This window comes from Alligator sinensis, unplaced genomic scaffold (genome assembly GCF_000455745.1).
Source record: "Alligator sinensis unplaced genomic scaffold, ASM45574v1 scaffold177_1, whole genome shotgun sequence".
In the NCBI taxonomy this organism is placed as follows: domain Eukaryota; kingdom Metazoa; phylum Chordata; order Crocodylia; family Alligatoridae; genus Alligator; species Alligator sinensis.
In genome coordinates, this window is record NW_005842269.1 from 432,216 (window position 1) to 450,504 (window position 18,289).

The window sequence follows — 18,289 nt, forward strand, 5'->3', positions numbered from 1 at the left end:
TCGCGCCGTCTGTGTCTCTCCCTCGCTCCCAGCTCTGGGCGGCCCGGCCGGGCACACGCCACACACGGGCGCGCTCACGTACACACCTGCCGGGATGGACGGAGGAATGGGGCGGCGCGCACAGCTTGATCTCTCTCTCTCTCTCTCTCTCTGACACCCCCAGAGCTTGCTTAATATCTCTCTCATACACACACCGCTCTCTCTCTCGCACTTTCTCACACGCACGCACGCACACACACACATAGCTTGATCTCTCTCCTCTCTCTCTCTCTGTGTCACACACACACACACACACACACACACACAGAGCTTGCTTAATATCTCTCTCACACACACACAGCTCGGTCTCTCACATACACACACACAGCTTGCTCTCTCTCACGCACAAATAAATACACACAGAGCTTGCTTGATATCTCTTGCACACAGTTTGGTCTCACATACACACACACACACACACGCACACACACAGAGCTTGCTTTCTCACGCACAGCTTCATTGTCAGAGGAGCCTGGTGCTACACACACACACACCCCTTGATGTACAAAGGAGCCTGGTGCTACACACACAGACAGGGCTTGATCATATATGCACACACACAGCTGGATCTCTCATGCATGCGCACACACACTGTGCAGAGGAGCTTGGTGCCACACAGCTTGATGTGCAGAGCAGCCCGCTACTTGCTTCCACCTTACTCCCAAACACTCCCACCCTCCCCACCAGAGCCTGTGGGCTGTGGGTAAGGGATTGGTACATACACTGCCCACCCCAGGCCCAAACCTGCACCCCTTCTCTCCCAAAGTGAGAAGCTAAAAGCCAGGCAGGAGGGATGGTTACAGCTTCCTCCCCCACCCTCTCTCTCTTCCCGCCACCCCCAGTAGCTTTGCCCAGTACCCAGGTGCATTTCAGGAGCTAGCTCTGCAAGCAGCAGGTTCCTCCTCACAGGGAAAGTGCTTTAACAACAGCCAGGAAATGAAAAGCCCTGAGGAATAAGGTAGCAGAGCCTAATGCTCAGAGCACAGGATTTGTACTCAGGACACCTGTTTTTATTTTCCTCCCTGTCTTTGCCGCTGGCTCCATTTACCCTTGAGACTCCACATTTCTGTAAAGCCTCTTAAGATCTTCACTTTATAGTTGCTGCCTTTGCATTAAAAGAGCAAAATGTGAAGTTACTCCAGGGCAACTGGACAGATGGACACAAGCCTCTCAAGATGGGAGTCCCAGAACTGGGCTCACCACAAGGGCAATTCCATATGCCAGGTTACACACAAGGTCACATGGCTTTGCCCTTTTAGCAGTCCTTTCTACCACTAAAATCAATTACTATATTGTCAGGGGCTGCCATCTGTGTTCCTTGGGGACATGCTATTCAGCCTGAGTCAGGCCCAATTTCTCCATCTGTAAAATGGAGCTAAGGCATAATGCCACTTCCATTCCCTCCAAAGCACAACGAGATCCTCTGATTGAAAGTACTCTATCAGTACTAAATACTATAATCAAGGCTTTTATTGTTGTAATACATGATGCCATCTCTGGCTTCCAGCCATACTCTTAGTTCACAACAGCCCTAAGTAGCATACATTCAGGAAGGAAATATTTCCCCAATACCTCCTGCTTTTCGTGTCAAACTAGCTGGTGACATACTTAAATACTTAAAGCCTGGAACAATTTCTGACCAGTTAATTGTTGTTTCCTTGCTTGGTCCTGTTGTCAAAAAGGTTAAAAAAGAGATCATTAAACCCATTTTGATGTTGCTTGGTCCTTCCCCCGCCCCTTTGGTTTTGCAATACCAAATGAGAAAGCATTTCATGAGAACTTGCTTCCTATTTAGATTATGCATAATTAGACAAATTATTCAGCACATGCATGAGTTTGCTGAAGAAGAGAATTTTTTTAAAAGACCAGAGTACCAATATTTATCTTCCTGATAGTAAAATCGCTTTTCACCATGATTCATTTTTCCAAGGCAATGATGAATGATTCATTCACATGAGTATTTGAATTATTATTATGATTTATTAATTCTTGTGGTTAACTATTCAGGAATCGGTAAGGTTCCATGCAGTTCCTAGTGAACAAGTATAGTTTCAAACAGGGGCCTCAGTCCCTATATTAGATACAGTAATGGCTGGGGTGGGTAGAAAGTACAAAGGTGGCTTTGTGCTCCTCTTTATTTTGAAGCCACCTCACCCTGGCCTCAGTCAAAGCCATATACAGCCTGGTCTAAATTAAGCTCTGCTTCTATTCCTCTCTCTTCACCCTGACAAGCAGAGAAGAGTTAAATTGCAGCACACACTGCCATCCACTTCCAACTGCCCCTGGCAACAACCTGTGTTGAATGCTGGATGTGGGGCTTTATCTCCAGTGAGGGAGTGCCCGTTCACAAGAAATATGTTCCTGCTCCTTTACGTACTGAAAATAGCATAAAAGGACATTAGGCCCTCTCCAGCCAGTTCTGTGCAAGAAAAACCGAGACTAATTTTACCGCTAAAGCTCCTCAAGGTTATGGACGTTTTGAAGGGGACAGGATGAGGAAGCTTGGACTCTGCTGTCCAAATTTCGTGTGAATAAGTAGACGACTTCAGCCTCCAGGGCTGTGATAGTCTCCAGTGTGGTAGCCTCTAACAGCACCAAACTCACATTTAATACTGTTATGAAGGGAATATTAGCTTATAATTAATCCAGATATGAAAGCAAGCAGATGCTGCAAGTGCTTAGCCTGGAGAACTGTTAAAATTGCAGTACCACACACAAATATTCAAGACTGCCAGCTGCTTCAAGGGAAACCTGAATGAGAAAAATAAGAGTTTCTAAAACAATTTACTACAAGTCTCTACATACTTGTGTACTAAAACTGCCAGTGTTCAAAAAAGAAAAAGAAAAAAAGAAAATCCCAAGTGGCTGAGGACAATTCTCTAAATAAACTAGATGTCTGTAAGACAGGGCAGTGTGCCATTCTGGTAAAACTGAGGTGATTTTCTTCAAGCACAGGCTTTTATAGCCTGGATTACCGTAGTCACTCCCTGGCATTTATTTATCTTCATCATATCCTTGTGGTACAGGAAAATGCAATCATCCTGTTTTATAGCTGGGGAACTTAGGCAGAGGGATGCCAAAAAACGTAGGTCCAAAGCTCCCAAACATTTAAAATGGCACTTTAGAGAGAATTTAGATCCTTGAGTGCGTGATCCTTGACCCCCCTTCCCACCCCCTCCTTTAACATATACACACTTAGTACAGGCAACTGGTGTCTCCCGAGTGTGGGGGGGGGCACCAGATGGCCGACAGGGGGAGGGTCCCCGCACAGCCAATCACAGACTGGGAGGGGGGTCCCCCAGTGGCCAATTGCCGAGTGTGGAACCACCAGCGACAAAACCAACAAAACTCGAAATGCACTTCTGGTTTCGCGGCTGGTGCTTCCAGGGAGTACACAGCCAATCTCAGGGGGTGCACGTGTACCCGTGTGCACCCTCTATGCATTGCCAATGACACTTAGCCCTGTAGATACTTGATTTATTTCCCATTAAAAGATCCCCAGATGTTTAAGAATCAGGGCCAGCCTATCCTATCCTGAAAAACCTGCAGCCACAGGGGGCCCCCGAGGTAAGGGGGCCCCTGCATCTGGCTGCTTGCCCCCCCCCCCCCCCCCACCAGCTTCACATCTGGCTGCTCGCCACCCTCCCCCTCACCATTAATGCCGCCAGCTTCTTCGGATGCTTGCCATCCTCCCACCGCTAGCTTCTTCAGGGCAGGGGACCCCCCCAAATTGTTGGCATGTCCTGCTAAGTATCGTAGAATCATAAAAATTAAGGGCTGGAAGGGACCTTGAAAGATCGAGTCCAACCGCCCTTCTCTGGGCAAGAATACTGCTGAGATCAAACAATCCCAGCAAGGTGTCTGTCCAGTCTCCTCTTGAAGACTTCCAAGGTTGGGGACTGCACCACCTCCTTGGGAAGTCTAGTCCAGATTCTGGTCACCCTTACCATAAGCAATCTGTTCCTTACATCCAACCTGAAAACATTCTCTAACAGTTCATGGCCATTGCTTCTTGTCTTCCCCGGGGGCGCCCTAGTGAACAGTCTTTTTCCCAGCTCCCAATATTCACCCCTTACATACTTATAGATGGCCACCAAACCCCCACTCAGTCTTCTCTTCCCCAGGCTGAACAGCCTCAGATCCCTCTGTCTTTCCTCATAAGGTTTGTCTTCCAGGCCCTTAATTATTCTTGTGGCCCTTCTCTGGACTCTTTCAAGATTCTCCATGTCTTTTTTGAAGTGCAGAGCCCAGAACTGGACACAGTGCTCCAGCTGGGGTCTCACCAGCACCAAGTAGAGAGGAAGTAATTGCTTCCTTACCCCTGCTCGTAACACATTGGCTAATCCATCTCAGTATGCTATTAGTTCTGTTAAGGTTCTGGCATGCCCAGAAATGCCTCCTCCATCTTGTCCATGGTGAGCAGCCTGGTACTTTTCTCACACCTGAGCCCTGCTGAGACCCACAAAGCAGGTGATCCCCCTATGGCCCTTCAGAGCATGATCCTATAGGTATGGTCTAAGCATGTCTATCACACCCACAAAATCAGGCTCTCCATAAAACACTTTGACAGCATGATCACACAAAAGCCTGAAGAGGTGATGGTTTCCCCTTTCTACAGGAAAACACGCTCATGTACAGTGTGGGAGACGCAGGATAAATTCTACCTGAGAGGATTCAAAACTATAACTTCTACCTCCCCACCTAGGGTTTTGCAAAGTGGGTGTAGGAACAGCAACTGGTGTTTCAGAGGTGGTGGCAACTCCTCCCAGGAGCAGCAGCTGGGGATGGGTGTAGGTCCTCAAATCAGATAAAAATCCTCTTTGCCTCCCCCACCCCCTCATCCCACCTCCTTCTCCTCTGTTCTCAGCAGCACATCCTATCCCCTTCCCCTCCTGCCACTGCTTCTACCCCTGTCTGACCTAGGGCAAGAGGGAACTCCAGAGCCACTCCTGCCCTGCTCCAGCTGGGCTGTATGAGGAGCTGGACTAGGCTGGGGACAGCAGCAGGCAGGTCCTGGGCTTGCTGGGAAAACACCTAGGGAGAGTGAATGGGCAGGGAGGAAGAACCCACCTGCTGCCACCACCATCCCAGGCTGAACCTGGCTCCCCATGCAGGCCAGCTAGAGCAGGGCAGGAGTGACTGTGTTGTTTCCCCTGACCCCATATCTGCTGGGAGCAGTAGCAGTGCTGGACAAGGAAAGTGGAGAATGTGGGGGGAGGGGGACATGCCACTGAGCACAGAGCAGAGGTGAACTGGGAAATTCTTACCACTTCAAGGACTTAAAAAAGTCTCCAGATGCTGCCATCACAGTGTGGTCCAAAAGCGGGGGAGGGGAGAGGTGAAACCATGCCTCTGCACCCCCTCTGAACCTGCCCCTGCCAGCAAGTTACAGGTTATTCATGCCGGGAGGGGGAAGGACCAAGAGGAGCCATTCTCCATCTATTCCAATATGCAGAGAAGAACTGAAGATTCATTGGCCCAGAAAGAGAAAAGAAAAATGAGCATAACTGTAGCCTGGTAGTTAGGGTGCTTTCCTGGGAGATTGGGGTGGGGGACAGGACCTGGCTTTCAGTCCCTGCTACCTGGACTGTTTCTGTATTTCACATTAAAGACTCATTGGAGGAAACACAAATAGGCCTTGGAATAGGAACCGAAGGCCCTTTCCTGGGAGGAGAAAGATGGGTTTGTATCCCTTCAGAAAGAGGTATTTTACCCTACCTCACCAGCATCCTGGGTGAGTACTTTCACTGCTAAACAATTCTAGAAAGTAAGGTGCTGACTCCCCAGGCACTGAAAGAAAGAATTCCTTTACTTTGGTTTTCAAGCAAAAAAAAGTCAGAGATTGCTCAGGGCTGGGAGCTTCCAGTTGGGGTCAACATTTCCCTGTAGCCCAGAGGCTGGTGGTGAGACTTGGGGGTGGGATTTCACATATACCCCCATCATCCTACTGGCTAGCTTCAGAAACACGCCTCCTATTCAGGATGTTATCTGCTGTGGAATCCACTCGGAGGTATTCACTGACCCCATACAAGGAAGTGGGTGGGGAAAGCAGTGAACACCTAGAGCTGTAAATTCCACTCTGAATCCATCCCCACATGCTCAGCATCACAAACAAAGCATTTGACCACTCTGGAACTTTTTCCTTCTGGGTAAAAAAAGAAGAAAAGCAGGGGTAATACCCCTTTACCTTAAAATTCACCAGAATGTACATTAAAGTAAAGCCTTTCCAAGCCATCTGATGGATTTGGAGGCCTACTTCCTACTCGTTTTTATGGGAATTAGACATTCAGATCTGTTCAGCAGCTTTCACAGTCTCAGTCTGAAATCATCACAGGCCCTGTTTCTTTAATCCAGATGCTTTTTGGGATTTTTTCCCCCAAAGTTGCCTCCAATTGGGGTAGGGGAGCTGAGTTTTGGGGTGCCCACTGGGGACAAGCCCAATTCTCAGAGAGCTTGGGTACTGTTGCAGCTATCATTACACTGGGCTCAGCACATTCAGGAAACTCAGGCCCAAGGTATCTCAAGCTGATCTCCTTTACCCAGAGTCAACATCAGAAAATTATGTCTGTAACAAATTTCCTCCTGAAAAACTCAAGCCTCCCCTCATTCCCTGCCTGCTTCCAGGGGTCCTCTGTTTTCCTTCTACAACTTCCATCTCCTGTTCCTCATGGTTTCCTCCATGGCTTTTCATCTTCCTCCCCTTCTTCTACCAGAAGTGACCTCTCTGCTCTCCTCTCCCAACTTTTGAACCATACCTTTGGCTTTTTCTCTACATTACCTAGGACTCAGGTTACGTCCACCATGCCCCTGCCTCCTAGGGCTGAATACTTGGCTACAGCTCCTTGTCGACATGAACTAGTTAATCCCCCTTCCTCCACATATCAGGTGGCTGGGTACTGGAAAACTGAAGTCTTTTACTGACACTCATCTCTGTGACACTTTCATACAGCAAGCACCATATGAATCTTGGTTCAAAACATTGTGCAGGATTTAAGACGTGAAACATAACCTTCTGCAGGCATGCTGCACAGAGGTGAAATACACTCACAAGAAGCCAAGACATTTCACATGCAAAATGAATCCAGATGGTCTAGGAAGAGTAACCGCCAAAGAAAAAATGTGCTCACTGGCAAAGCAGCCACATTAGAAAGGGATCAGTGCTTCAGATTTACACACACAGTCCAATTATAGCCAATTTGACCACTCCCCATTCCTCAAGAGTCATAAATCCACATGTGCAAGTGCTAAACCAAAGGGGAAGTAACATTAGCTCATGCCTTTCAGCTATCTCAGTACCACACTGCAGTTCTCCAGTTTTGTTACCCAACCAGGCTGGTGCACTTGCCAACAACTTCCAGTCACCAGGGCCTCAGCCTATAGTGGCACTAGAGGCCAGATTCTTAATTTCCTTGCATTTCATTAGCCATCTATACCTGAGCAAAGCAGGTGTAAAATATTGCCTTTCTGATCTGGTAGCATGTTATATATGCTTGTTTTGAGAAGCATAAGCAACCATATAAGTTACATACTGTGAAGAACAAACCCTTCACTCCAGGCCTGATTTCATGCAGACCCTTTCTTGACACAAAGGGAGGAAAGAATACAAGGTGTGCAATTCTCACCTGTGTATTTCCACCAGAGCTAGGGACAGCAGATGGAATGAGAGCCAGACACAGACATCTGGCAACACCCTAAAATTTTGTCCACACCTTGTCCACACCATAGTTTCTGCCATTGATACCACTGCTAGAATTGCACCAGAAGAAAATTATGGGCCCATATTTTCCAGGGGCAGTATTACACAAGAGGAGGCTAGATAGTCACCTGGCTGGGGTCATCTGACCTTGGTCCTCTTTCCTGCCAGGGGCAGGGGGTCAGACACGATGATCCATTGTGGTCCCTTCTGACTCTACAATCTATGAATCTACCCTAAGTAATCTGTGAAATGAAGTTCTCCATCCCAAGCCCATGCTGAACTGCTGATATACCCCATGGCTCCATCTCAATGCCCTCCTGAACAATCCCAAACACTGTGATTCCACACTGATTTCATCCATATTGTCCTTCTGAAAACTCCTGAGTTGGCTTCAAGCACCAGAGGTTCAACCCCATTACCTCAGAGAGTTTTAGGGCATGCAGGTTGATATTGCTGCAGATGGGGTGTAGACTCCCCCTCTAAATTGGCTCCTAAGACTGGTGACCCTCATCCATCTCTAGTTCTGCTACAAACTCATAACACTTGGAAGAATGAAATACAGGATTCTTGCAGGATGTGGATCTGAATTAATCTGTATTGAATGCAAGGAGAATAAATCATATTTCTATTTGAAGAGAATATATATATATAATATCTACTGTAATAAGTCCTGCAGCCTTAAATAAAGAAACCTAAAGTGGCTAACTAGCAGTTTGATGCCATTTCTTTCTTTTTCCCTGATAGGTTGTTACATACGTTTGTTGAAGAAATGGAAACCTGTGAGGTCTCTTTCAAGCTTGATGGAAATATTTACTCATGTAACACAGGTAACACCTCCTGTTGTTTGCTGTGCCAATACGCAACAAGATTTTAAAAGAAAGGGAGTATTTCCTTTCTTAGAGTAAAGAAGAATATGTGGCAAATCCATGCCACTAAAACAGTTAGGCTCAGAATTTAATTTCACAACACTTAGGACAGTCAGGGTACGGTCTGTCACAGAATTTGTAGCTTGTCCCTTTCCATGCATACTTACAATGTAGTCTATTATCACATTGTACTTCAAGCAGAAATTCAGCTGCAGTGTTAACTACAGAGGAACCAGTGGCTGCTTCACCATATGGAACAGACAAGCAACTCATTCACTACATAACTTTGATTTCATGACATACCCTTGATTCATTCCCAGAGCACAAGATGCCCCAGGCAATACAGGGAGACCAAGGTCAAGTAATTAAAGACTTAACCATAATGCAAGCACCCAGGCAGGGCGAACTCAGGTTGAACAAGAAATCTTAATGGACGTTTCTTAACTTTTGCTTGTTTGACTTCAGATCCTTTTAACTTTGTGCCCCTACCTCTTTGCTTCTGCCCCCCTCCTCCCTGATCCCTAGGCAATCAACTACATTTTTTAAAAACAAATTGAAAATAAAATTTCACCCTGTGAAAACAAATTGGATTGCCACATGCATCACCCGGAAGGGGCAGGAAGTCTGGACCCATAACACATGCCTTTCGAGTTAATGTAGGTAACGGTAGAAAGCTGAACTTTCTATGTGGATGTGTCCCTGGAGGAAGGTGGCTACACATGCACTTTACCAGTGGGTTTCAGATAGCAAAGCAATGCTGAGACTCCACAATAAAGGGTTCAGTTCCAGGTTCTGGAGGGCAGTGTGAGCTAATAGTGGCAGACCCCTCTCTGTCCTTCCTCCCAACTTGTCTCTTCTGTAATATCCATCCTGTCCCCTTTCCTGTTCCCTCCACTCTACTTCTGCCTCCCTTCCTGCACACATCCTTCTCTTAACCCCCACTGATCCTCAGCTTTTGCCCAAGCCCCCTGTTCTTCTTGCCCACCCTCCCCCAACATGTGTCTTGCCTTCGTGCCCCATGGCTCTTTGTCTTCCACTATCCCAATTGCTGCCAACCCCAAAAATTCAAAAATCACCTGTCACATCTCCAAAATCATCTTCCATTCTTGGGTCTGTCTTTTGGATAACAAAGAATGTGAGTTTGGCCCCAGCCCTTGCTAGACATCCCAGCTGAAATTAAATTATGCAGATCTAGATAGCATGCTACTTGACCACATAGAGCATTTAGAGCTTCTTCCCATACCCTCAGACTCCAGTGATCTAATGCCATGTGTCCCCCACCTTGTCAGTTAACATGCATCCCAAAATCTCTGCGTCAGTCCTGTCCCACAACCAGGTATGGCTGCTCCTCCAAGTTAATTATGCTCCTCCAGCCTCACGGAAATTCTATGACCCACATCCCCAGACCACTTTCTCAGGCTTTATGTCTGCCCCAGCTCCAGAGACCCTCCACCCACCTCTCAGACCTTGGATTAGGGAAGATGCCCCATCAGGTCACTTGGTTTACTGGGAGAAGGATGGTGAAGAAGATGCAGAGAGCAGAGTGATTCATTGCTTACAGGAGGCCAGGGAGGAAGGAACACAACTCACCTCTAATGCTGGACTTTCTGCCCCCTTCATGCTTCAAAGACTCCTTTTGGCACCTGGGGGAACTGGGGATGATGAACTCTGCCTGCCTTTTGCAGCAGCCCTGACCGGTTGCACTTCCCCATGAAGCAGGGGAATGGGGAAGAAAACCAATCAGAGGAGGCTTTCCTGATAGCATAGGTGAGAAATTGAGTACAAGAGCAGAGACCAAGATCACATCTGTGGCCCTGAAATCTATAGAGTTGATAACACTGCTCCTGCCCAGGTGTCTGCCTTTCTCCTGTCTCTCTCTTTCCTCCCAAACCCCACATCCTGTGCCCAATGGATATGAGAAGAGGAAGGTGCCTTATTAAATGCAGAGGAATGAGGAATGAGATTTGGATGAGGGAATGACAGGACAAAGTGTGCTAGTTCTGTTACTAGCAGGCAGGTCATAAGTGAACAAAGCAAGAAAAATAATCTCTCTTTACTTTTGTAAAGGCATCAAACTACAGAGATCCAGCTTCTTACATAGTGCTGGGGGTGGAAAACAAACCAAAACAAATAAACCCCCAAAGCACAAAAAAACAAGGAAACAACTACGCACTGAGTAGTTTTCATCCTTATAAAACGTATCTCCTGACCTGATCCATTTCAATGCAGGGGGAAGTGGCTGAGAGGCTACCACCAGTCAACCTGGCTGTTTGGGTTGGGGAGACAAAAAACCTTAACCAAGCTATCCTGAAATTCCCCCAAAGGTCAAGATAACCTTTGACTTCTTTAAAAAACGATTTCATCCTGCACATCAAAATCAGTAAACAATTTTCTTCTCTGTGTTGTAGCTGTGATGGTCCAGGAAATGTCAAGAAGTAAGGTTTTGGGGGGATATTTTTTACTAGATCAACTGTATAGGTGGGAGAGCTGTTGGACAAACATTTAGGCATCAGGTGAATTTCCTCAGGTCTGAAGGGAAAGACAGACACAGCTGAGCTAAATATCAAGGTGAATATTCCATGACTGTAACAAAGTCACGGCTGCAACTCTGTTACTAAGAGGGGTTGGCAGCTGAGGATAATTGCCACCAGGCAGGGAAAAGTCATGCTACACCCTCTGGAGCCAATGAGGCTCAGGAAGGAGGGATAAGAAGGGAAGAAGATGCGGGAGAAGCCACCTTCAGGCACCTACAGATTGAGAGAAGCAGGTGAGGAGCCCTGCGGCGAAAGATTCAGAGGAAGGCCCAGAGGCAGGGGCTCACCCTCACAGACGGCGATGGGATTATGGGATCGATTCGCCCCTCTGCTTGCTACATACCTGAAAAACCCAGCTTCCATGGTGAGTCACAGGGAACGGAGCAGTGGCGCAGCGAAAAGCCGTGGCTCTGGGCCAAGATGTGGCGGGGTTGCCCGGGAGAAAAGGGGACAGGGAAATGCCTGAACCAGCCCTGAAGAAACGGGACCCCGATCCCTCACTGGAGGACAAGAGGGTGAGGAGGAAAAAGAAAAAAAGGACTGCGAAAGAGCCACATGTCGGCACAAGACACAGCCGGGGAATCCCGGTGTCGGTGTTAATCAGCTGCTAATGAGGCAATTAGCGGCTGATCTCTGAGACAACACATAGTACTTACCGTCCGAGTCAGACGGTGAGGATTTGCCTGAATACATGAGGGGTCTCCGTGGCAGGTCCGACGAACTGCCCCCTTTGCCTGGCATTCCTAGAAAGAGTAAGACCAGACTAAGAATAATAAAGCACCAGTATCAGACATCGATCCAGTGTGGTCTTTCCCATGGGTATTTGCACGGTTAACATCTCCTCCCTCCCCAATTTTGTTTAAAGATCAAAAGTCGTGGCAGATGAGAATCTCGGGGTTAGGGGGTACCCGACTTGGACACCTTGACAATGACAATGGAAGCAGACTGCTTGGAAGGACAGAGGAAGCATGTGAACTGGGAACGAAGAGGTGTAAAGAGCAGTAGAATAGGCAATCCTGTTAGTTCAGGGGTGGGCAATTCTTTAGGCTGGAGGGCCGCTTAATGAGTTTTAGTGAGCTGCTGAGGGCCACAAGGGTAGCCCCACCCCCTGACAGGTACCCCACCCACTGGTCGCCATCTTGGGACTGGAAGTCCCACCCCAACCCTTGAAATTTGCTACTGGAAATGCCTTCCCTTACACCTCGAGGTACTCCTTTGCGGGGTTGGGGGGATGCTATCTTGGAACCGGAAAAAAAACAACTCGTATACTAAAAGTAAAGTATCTACTATAACATATTTTTAATTTTATTTCAAAAGCAATTTTATATTTTTGTCCTGATTTATGTGTGGTGTATACAGAGGTGGTTGCATGACAGCTCAAAAATAAAGGCTTACTCTTGCATATTGTGTGGGGGAGAGTGTTTGGAGTGTGGTTGGGGAGGTGGGGGGTGTGTATGGTGGGGTGTGGGGGGGTTTGTCAGGGGGTGTGGTTGCATATGTGGGGGTGTAGGGTATTTCGGGGGTGCGTGGGTGGGGTTATATGGGGTTTGTGGGGTGTGAAGGAAGGTGGAGGGTGTTGGGACCCCCCACATGGTGCACAGCCCTGATACTTATGGTCAGCACAGGCATAGCCACATAGCAGCGTACAGCTCCAGCCAGGTCTGGGAGCTGCACATGGCAGCAAGGAGCAGAGTCAGGCTGGTCCACCACTATTGTATTGGGCTCCATATGACTGCAGCTTCTGGGACTTGGGCACCACCAGGGGCAAGCCCCATGCAACAGATCCAGTGGCCTGGCCCTGCTCCCTGCTGCCACATGCAGCTCCTGGGACTCTGCCAGGAAGCAGGGAGGGGGGCTCCCCACCACTTCTGGTGGAGTCCTGGGCACTATACATGGCAGCAGGGAAGGCAGCTGACTCCATTGTGCAGGGCTTCCCCGACAGTGATGCGTGAGTCTCAGGAGCTGCACATGAGCCCCAGGGAGCCCCATCCAATGGAACTGGGCTGATCCAGGCTCCACATTCCCACCACCCCACCAGGTTTGGGCCTCAGGCCTCGAGCTCCATACTCCCACCAGCCCCAGCCACACATATGGCACTCCTGCCCAGGTGAAAATTTAAGAACTACAGTTGTACCATTGAAAACAAAAGGTCATATTTTAACAATGTTTCTTTCTAGAAACCATTAGTGATGCACCCATTGTGTGGGAACAGCCATTTACAAAGTTACTCAGAGCAAATGGCCCCACAAAAAATAGGACTCAATTTAGCAACTGTTTACACACAGAAGAGAAGCAACCTGTCACTTGCTGCCACTTCCCTACCTGCTGCCTGGAGTAAGTGCTATAGCAGGGACACAGGGAAGCAAAGAGGAAGCAAAGCAGATCTCTCTGGGGTTACAGCAGTGGCCGGGCCAGGCAGCTGTGTGCTGGCTGGGGCTAGGGCTAGGGCCAGGGCCAGGGCCCTCCCATGTATGAGGGTGGGAACAAAATGTGCAGACTGGGCAGGGTACAATTAATTGGTGGGTGCCTGCAGGCTGGATGAAAATCACCTAGCTGGCTAGATCTGGCCTGCAGGCTGTATTTTGTCCATCCCTGTGTTAGTATCAGAGGGACATCATTCAAGAAGAGTGTAGTTACTACTTGTGAAGTGCAGGAGCACTTGTCTGGCATGAGAACCTTACAAATATTTAAGAGTTGAGCAATGGTACCTGATGCTCAAGAGCTTGTCCCAGAGCTCTTCCAAGTATACCAGAGCGCCCCAAGGGATGACAAGGTCAAACGGTTATAAACTCTGGCAAGGCCGTTTCAGGCTGGACATAAGGAAGAATTTCTTTACTGTCTGAGCGCCCAAGGTCTGGAATAGCCTGCCATCGGAGGTGGTTCAAGCACCTACATTGAACACATTCAAGAGAAATTTGGATGCTTATCTTGCTGGGATCGTATGACCTCAGCTGACTTCCTGCCCCTTTGGCAGGGGGCTGGACTCGATCTTCCAAGGTCCCTTGCAACCCTAATGTCTATGAAATCTATATAGTTGGTCCAATAAAAGATATCACAAAGAAGCCTTGTTTCTCTTCTATGTGTAAACAGTTGCTAAATTGAGTCCTATTTTGGGGGGCCATTCACTCTGAGTAACTTTGTAAATGGCTGTTCCCACACAACGCGTGCATAACTAATGGTTTCTAGAAAGAAACATTGTTAAAATATGATATTTTATTTTTAATGGTACAACATAGTTCTTAAATTTTCTTCAGGTTAAATTTGTGAACATTTTTGCCACCTAATTTTATGACACACGGTGCTACGACATCGTTTCCCTCTCTGAAATAAATTGAAACTGCTGTTTTCATACCCACACATAATAAAATGGCTGGGGTTAAAAAATGAGGCTCAGTTGTTCCAGGTTTAGCAACTTTTCAAGCAGTGATCATCTAAGTCACTAAAAAAATAAATATTTTATTCCTTTTTATGAAAAATGCATCATTCCCACCTTGAGATTTCCAGCAAGGCTTTAAACTGCTGCAACTCTAGATTAGAACTGAATTTCTAGAGATGCTGCTCCCAGTGAAATCAAGTGAGGTTTTGCTGTTGGACTTAGCCAGAGAAGGGCCTTAGATTTTTTTTGCATAGTTAAAAAGGGGAGTAGAGGATCATAAATTTGGGTTTTGCATGGAAACTATTTTTAAAATCCAGACCCAGCATATTTCCCTGAGAAATCACTGAAAACTCAAGCTTCCATTTTCTTTTTTGCAACCTCCACTGTATATTAACCTTTAGAAAATTTTTCAATTGAATAAAACCATATTTTAAGGAAGGAAGGAAGGAAAACTTCAACTTTGACCCTCTTGATACAGTAAAGCAAACCAAAACCCTAAATGCAATATTCCTACACTTTAGGGACATTCAGATCCAAACTTGGCATGTTGGGCCCATTGTCTATATGTACCAATGGCTTTTGGTTAAAAACAGTCAAACTCACAATTCTATACAACTAAAACCAGAGTTGTCATCCTCATGTGAGCCAAAAAAAGCAAAACTTCTTCGTTATACAGATATCTCATGCTTCCTTAAGCAGCTAGGGCAATTGTCTGAACTTTAAAAATATCCTAAGTTTAAGAGAAACAAAAAGAAACAACAGAATACTTTTCACCTTCAGCAGTTTTACAGGATCAAACCTTCTATTAAGATGTTTCTGTGGGAACTAGAAGTGACAGCAGGTGAGTCCACACATGTACTTTAATACACATTAGCCTGTTTTAGCACGCATTAAAGCATCACAAAAAAAACTTAAAATACGCTAATGTGCCTCACAATGGTACATTTCTAGTACCTCACAATGGTACCTCACAATGCGTAAATTTAACGCGTATTTAATGCAAATTTTGCGCATTAGCAAAAGCACATTAATGAATGTGTAGATGTGGCCATGGCATCTAATCTTGGAGCCTTTGCTCAGTTCAGTAGTCCCAGTGAAGTCACATTAGCATACACCGAACCTCGGTTTTGTCTATATAAGGACATCCAAGGAAATCCATATGAATTATTTTTTAATGTGGATCAGTTAAAAAGCATTAAGCCCCTGTGTGGACACATTTATTCTGAATTACAGTGGCAATATAGCAGAGCTAGAAGATAATTTTTTGAGCAAAAACTATGGTAAATGAACATTAGATATCTGATCTGTTGGTACAGTCAGGTTAATCCAGATCCTCAAAAGGAACAAGATGTTGCATTGTTTAATTCCCAGGAGTCTGGCCTATAGTGCGGGAAACTATAGGTCAGTCAGTTTGACCTTGATAGTGGGTAAAACTTTGGAAAAAATTATCAAGAAGTCCATTTGTGAGAGATGGGCAGAAGGCATGATGCTGAAGGATAGCCAACATGGTTTTGTTATGGTCAGGTCAAGTCTGACCAACTCCAAGAGCCGCTCTAATTAAAGCATCCAGAGCGTCCCTGCCCTGAACAGTGGTGGCAGGGGTGCTTTAACTACAGCTCATTGGACGCACTTTAACTAAAGTGCCCTGCACCACAATTTTCAAGGTGGGGACGCTAATACACGAGATGCTGGAGTCTGCCTGAGTGCAGTAAGTACCACGTTCCAGCAGACTCCGTTAATCAAGCCTGCTCCAATGCACTGTAGTTACAGTGTGCCGGTGCAGCCTCACTGCATGTGTATAGGCGCCCCATTGATGGCCAGTGGAAACTGAGGCATCTATGGGATTAGGTGGCGGTTGAGAGGTGGACTTGCGGATTTTAGTGGCATCTAAAAGGGCACATGCAAAAGATCCCTTTTGAGGGCTTGGGCCATAATTGAGACATCTAGAATTGGATCTGCAGAGGAGTTGTCCTAATTCTGCTCCCACTTTTTCCATCGACTCCAGTGATAATGTAGCTGGTAAATCAATGCTTTTGAAGCACACCATAGGGAGATGCCTCTGTTTCCTCCCACCCAGTTACCTGAAGGTAAAATGCGGATGTAAAATGAGATTATTCCAAAATTTGTTCCCAAGTGTTTTTTAGAATGGCATCTTCTCTCACTTAAGCCCATTTAGGCATTTTATGGGACTCTACCAAATACATAAATTATGGGGATCTTCTGTGCTTTATCCAAAAATATTTATGCTAGCATGAAGTACCAAGACTGACACCTCCCTATCACCATTCATAAAAACCTGAAAGGATCCAAGGCCTTCCTATAAAAGTTCATATATTTTAGATCATCCATAGTGCATGCTTGACTGTCTAGCTACTGAAAAGAACAGAAGCCAACCTAGCAGTACTCCCAGAAAAGTAATCACATCTTGTAGCCTCTTGAAGTGTGCTTCTGGCAGGTAAAATATGGAAATAGATTACAATTGGATTGGTCTCCCTCTAATCCTTTGTCATGCTAATATGACAAATTGCTGATTTGACTTCTGATAGACTCCTTGGTTTCCCTGTTTTATTAAAAGAATATTAGTACCACTAAAAACCCATTAAGTAGTTCCGTTATTGATGTTTGTTCAAGGTTATACATACGTCTGTCTGGCACTTGCTGATTAATTTAGAGATACCTGTTGCCATTCCATATACTGACCTTAGGAGAAGTCCCACCTACTGTTTTTCACCAGTTATTGAGACTTTGCTGTATCAAACTATACAGTTCCAAGCCTTCTAGATTTGGGTCAGTTATAATTTTGAGAAAGATCAGCTTTAGATATATCACAACCAGTGTTTCTGTGGGCTCTGCTTCAAAAATGTATTAAGGTAATTACTTCCAGGGTGTCTACCTGGGCCACTCGTGTGTGTTCGTGTGTGTGTGTGTGTGTGTGTGTGTGTGTGTGTGTGCTGAATTTCTCTACATACAAAGATAATTCTTTTGAAGCTAAAGTTCAAATCAGAGCAGCCTGCAAAATAGAAATCCATTCTGTAGACTATAATAGATGTTAAGCTGCTTGATGGCAATATGGCATAGCATTTACTCATATTTACTCAACCAAAGTTTGGATCTGAGAAGAAGAGGCAAAGGAAATGATCACGCCAGAGGATGTCACAAGGCATGGAACATTTTGGAAAATTCAAGAAAGATGGCTGGAAAAAAACTAGGCTAAAGATCACACTAAACTTTCCTTAGAATACATTTAGTGGCTTGATGTTAGATGAGGCTAATTTTAGATAAGATATAGCTTAGATATGGAATAATAATATATATATGAATATTAGAGTAACACCTATTAGGAAAACTTTTGTATTTTTGACCTTATTTAGTACATTTTGTGATATTTTAGCTAATCAACAGAGCATAAAAATGGAGGTTCATCATGGAATCTTTTCTCTTTAGCTTTGAACTATGGCTCTTGTTTAACAGCCCATCTGCACATAAGCCAAAATAATAGCTCTTTTAAAACATAATTTGAAACCTAGGTAAAAAGTCCCTTTCCCTAATAGGCTGGTTACATGTTAGAGCAGGGGCGGGCAATTATTTCAGGGGGAGGGCCACTTACTGAGTTTTGGCAAGCCATTGAGGGCTGCATGACAGCCAGCCAGGGGCAACTAAATATTAATTTTCTAAATTTTTTCGGGGTCCCGCGGGCCAGATAGAATGGCCTGGCAGGTTGCATCTGGCCTGCAGGCTGCATTTTGCCCACCCCTATGTCAGAGGCATTTAAAGACTT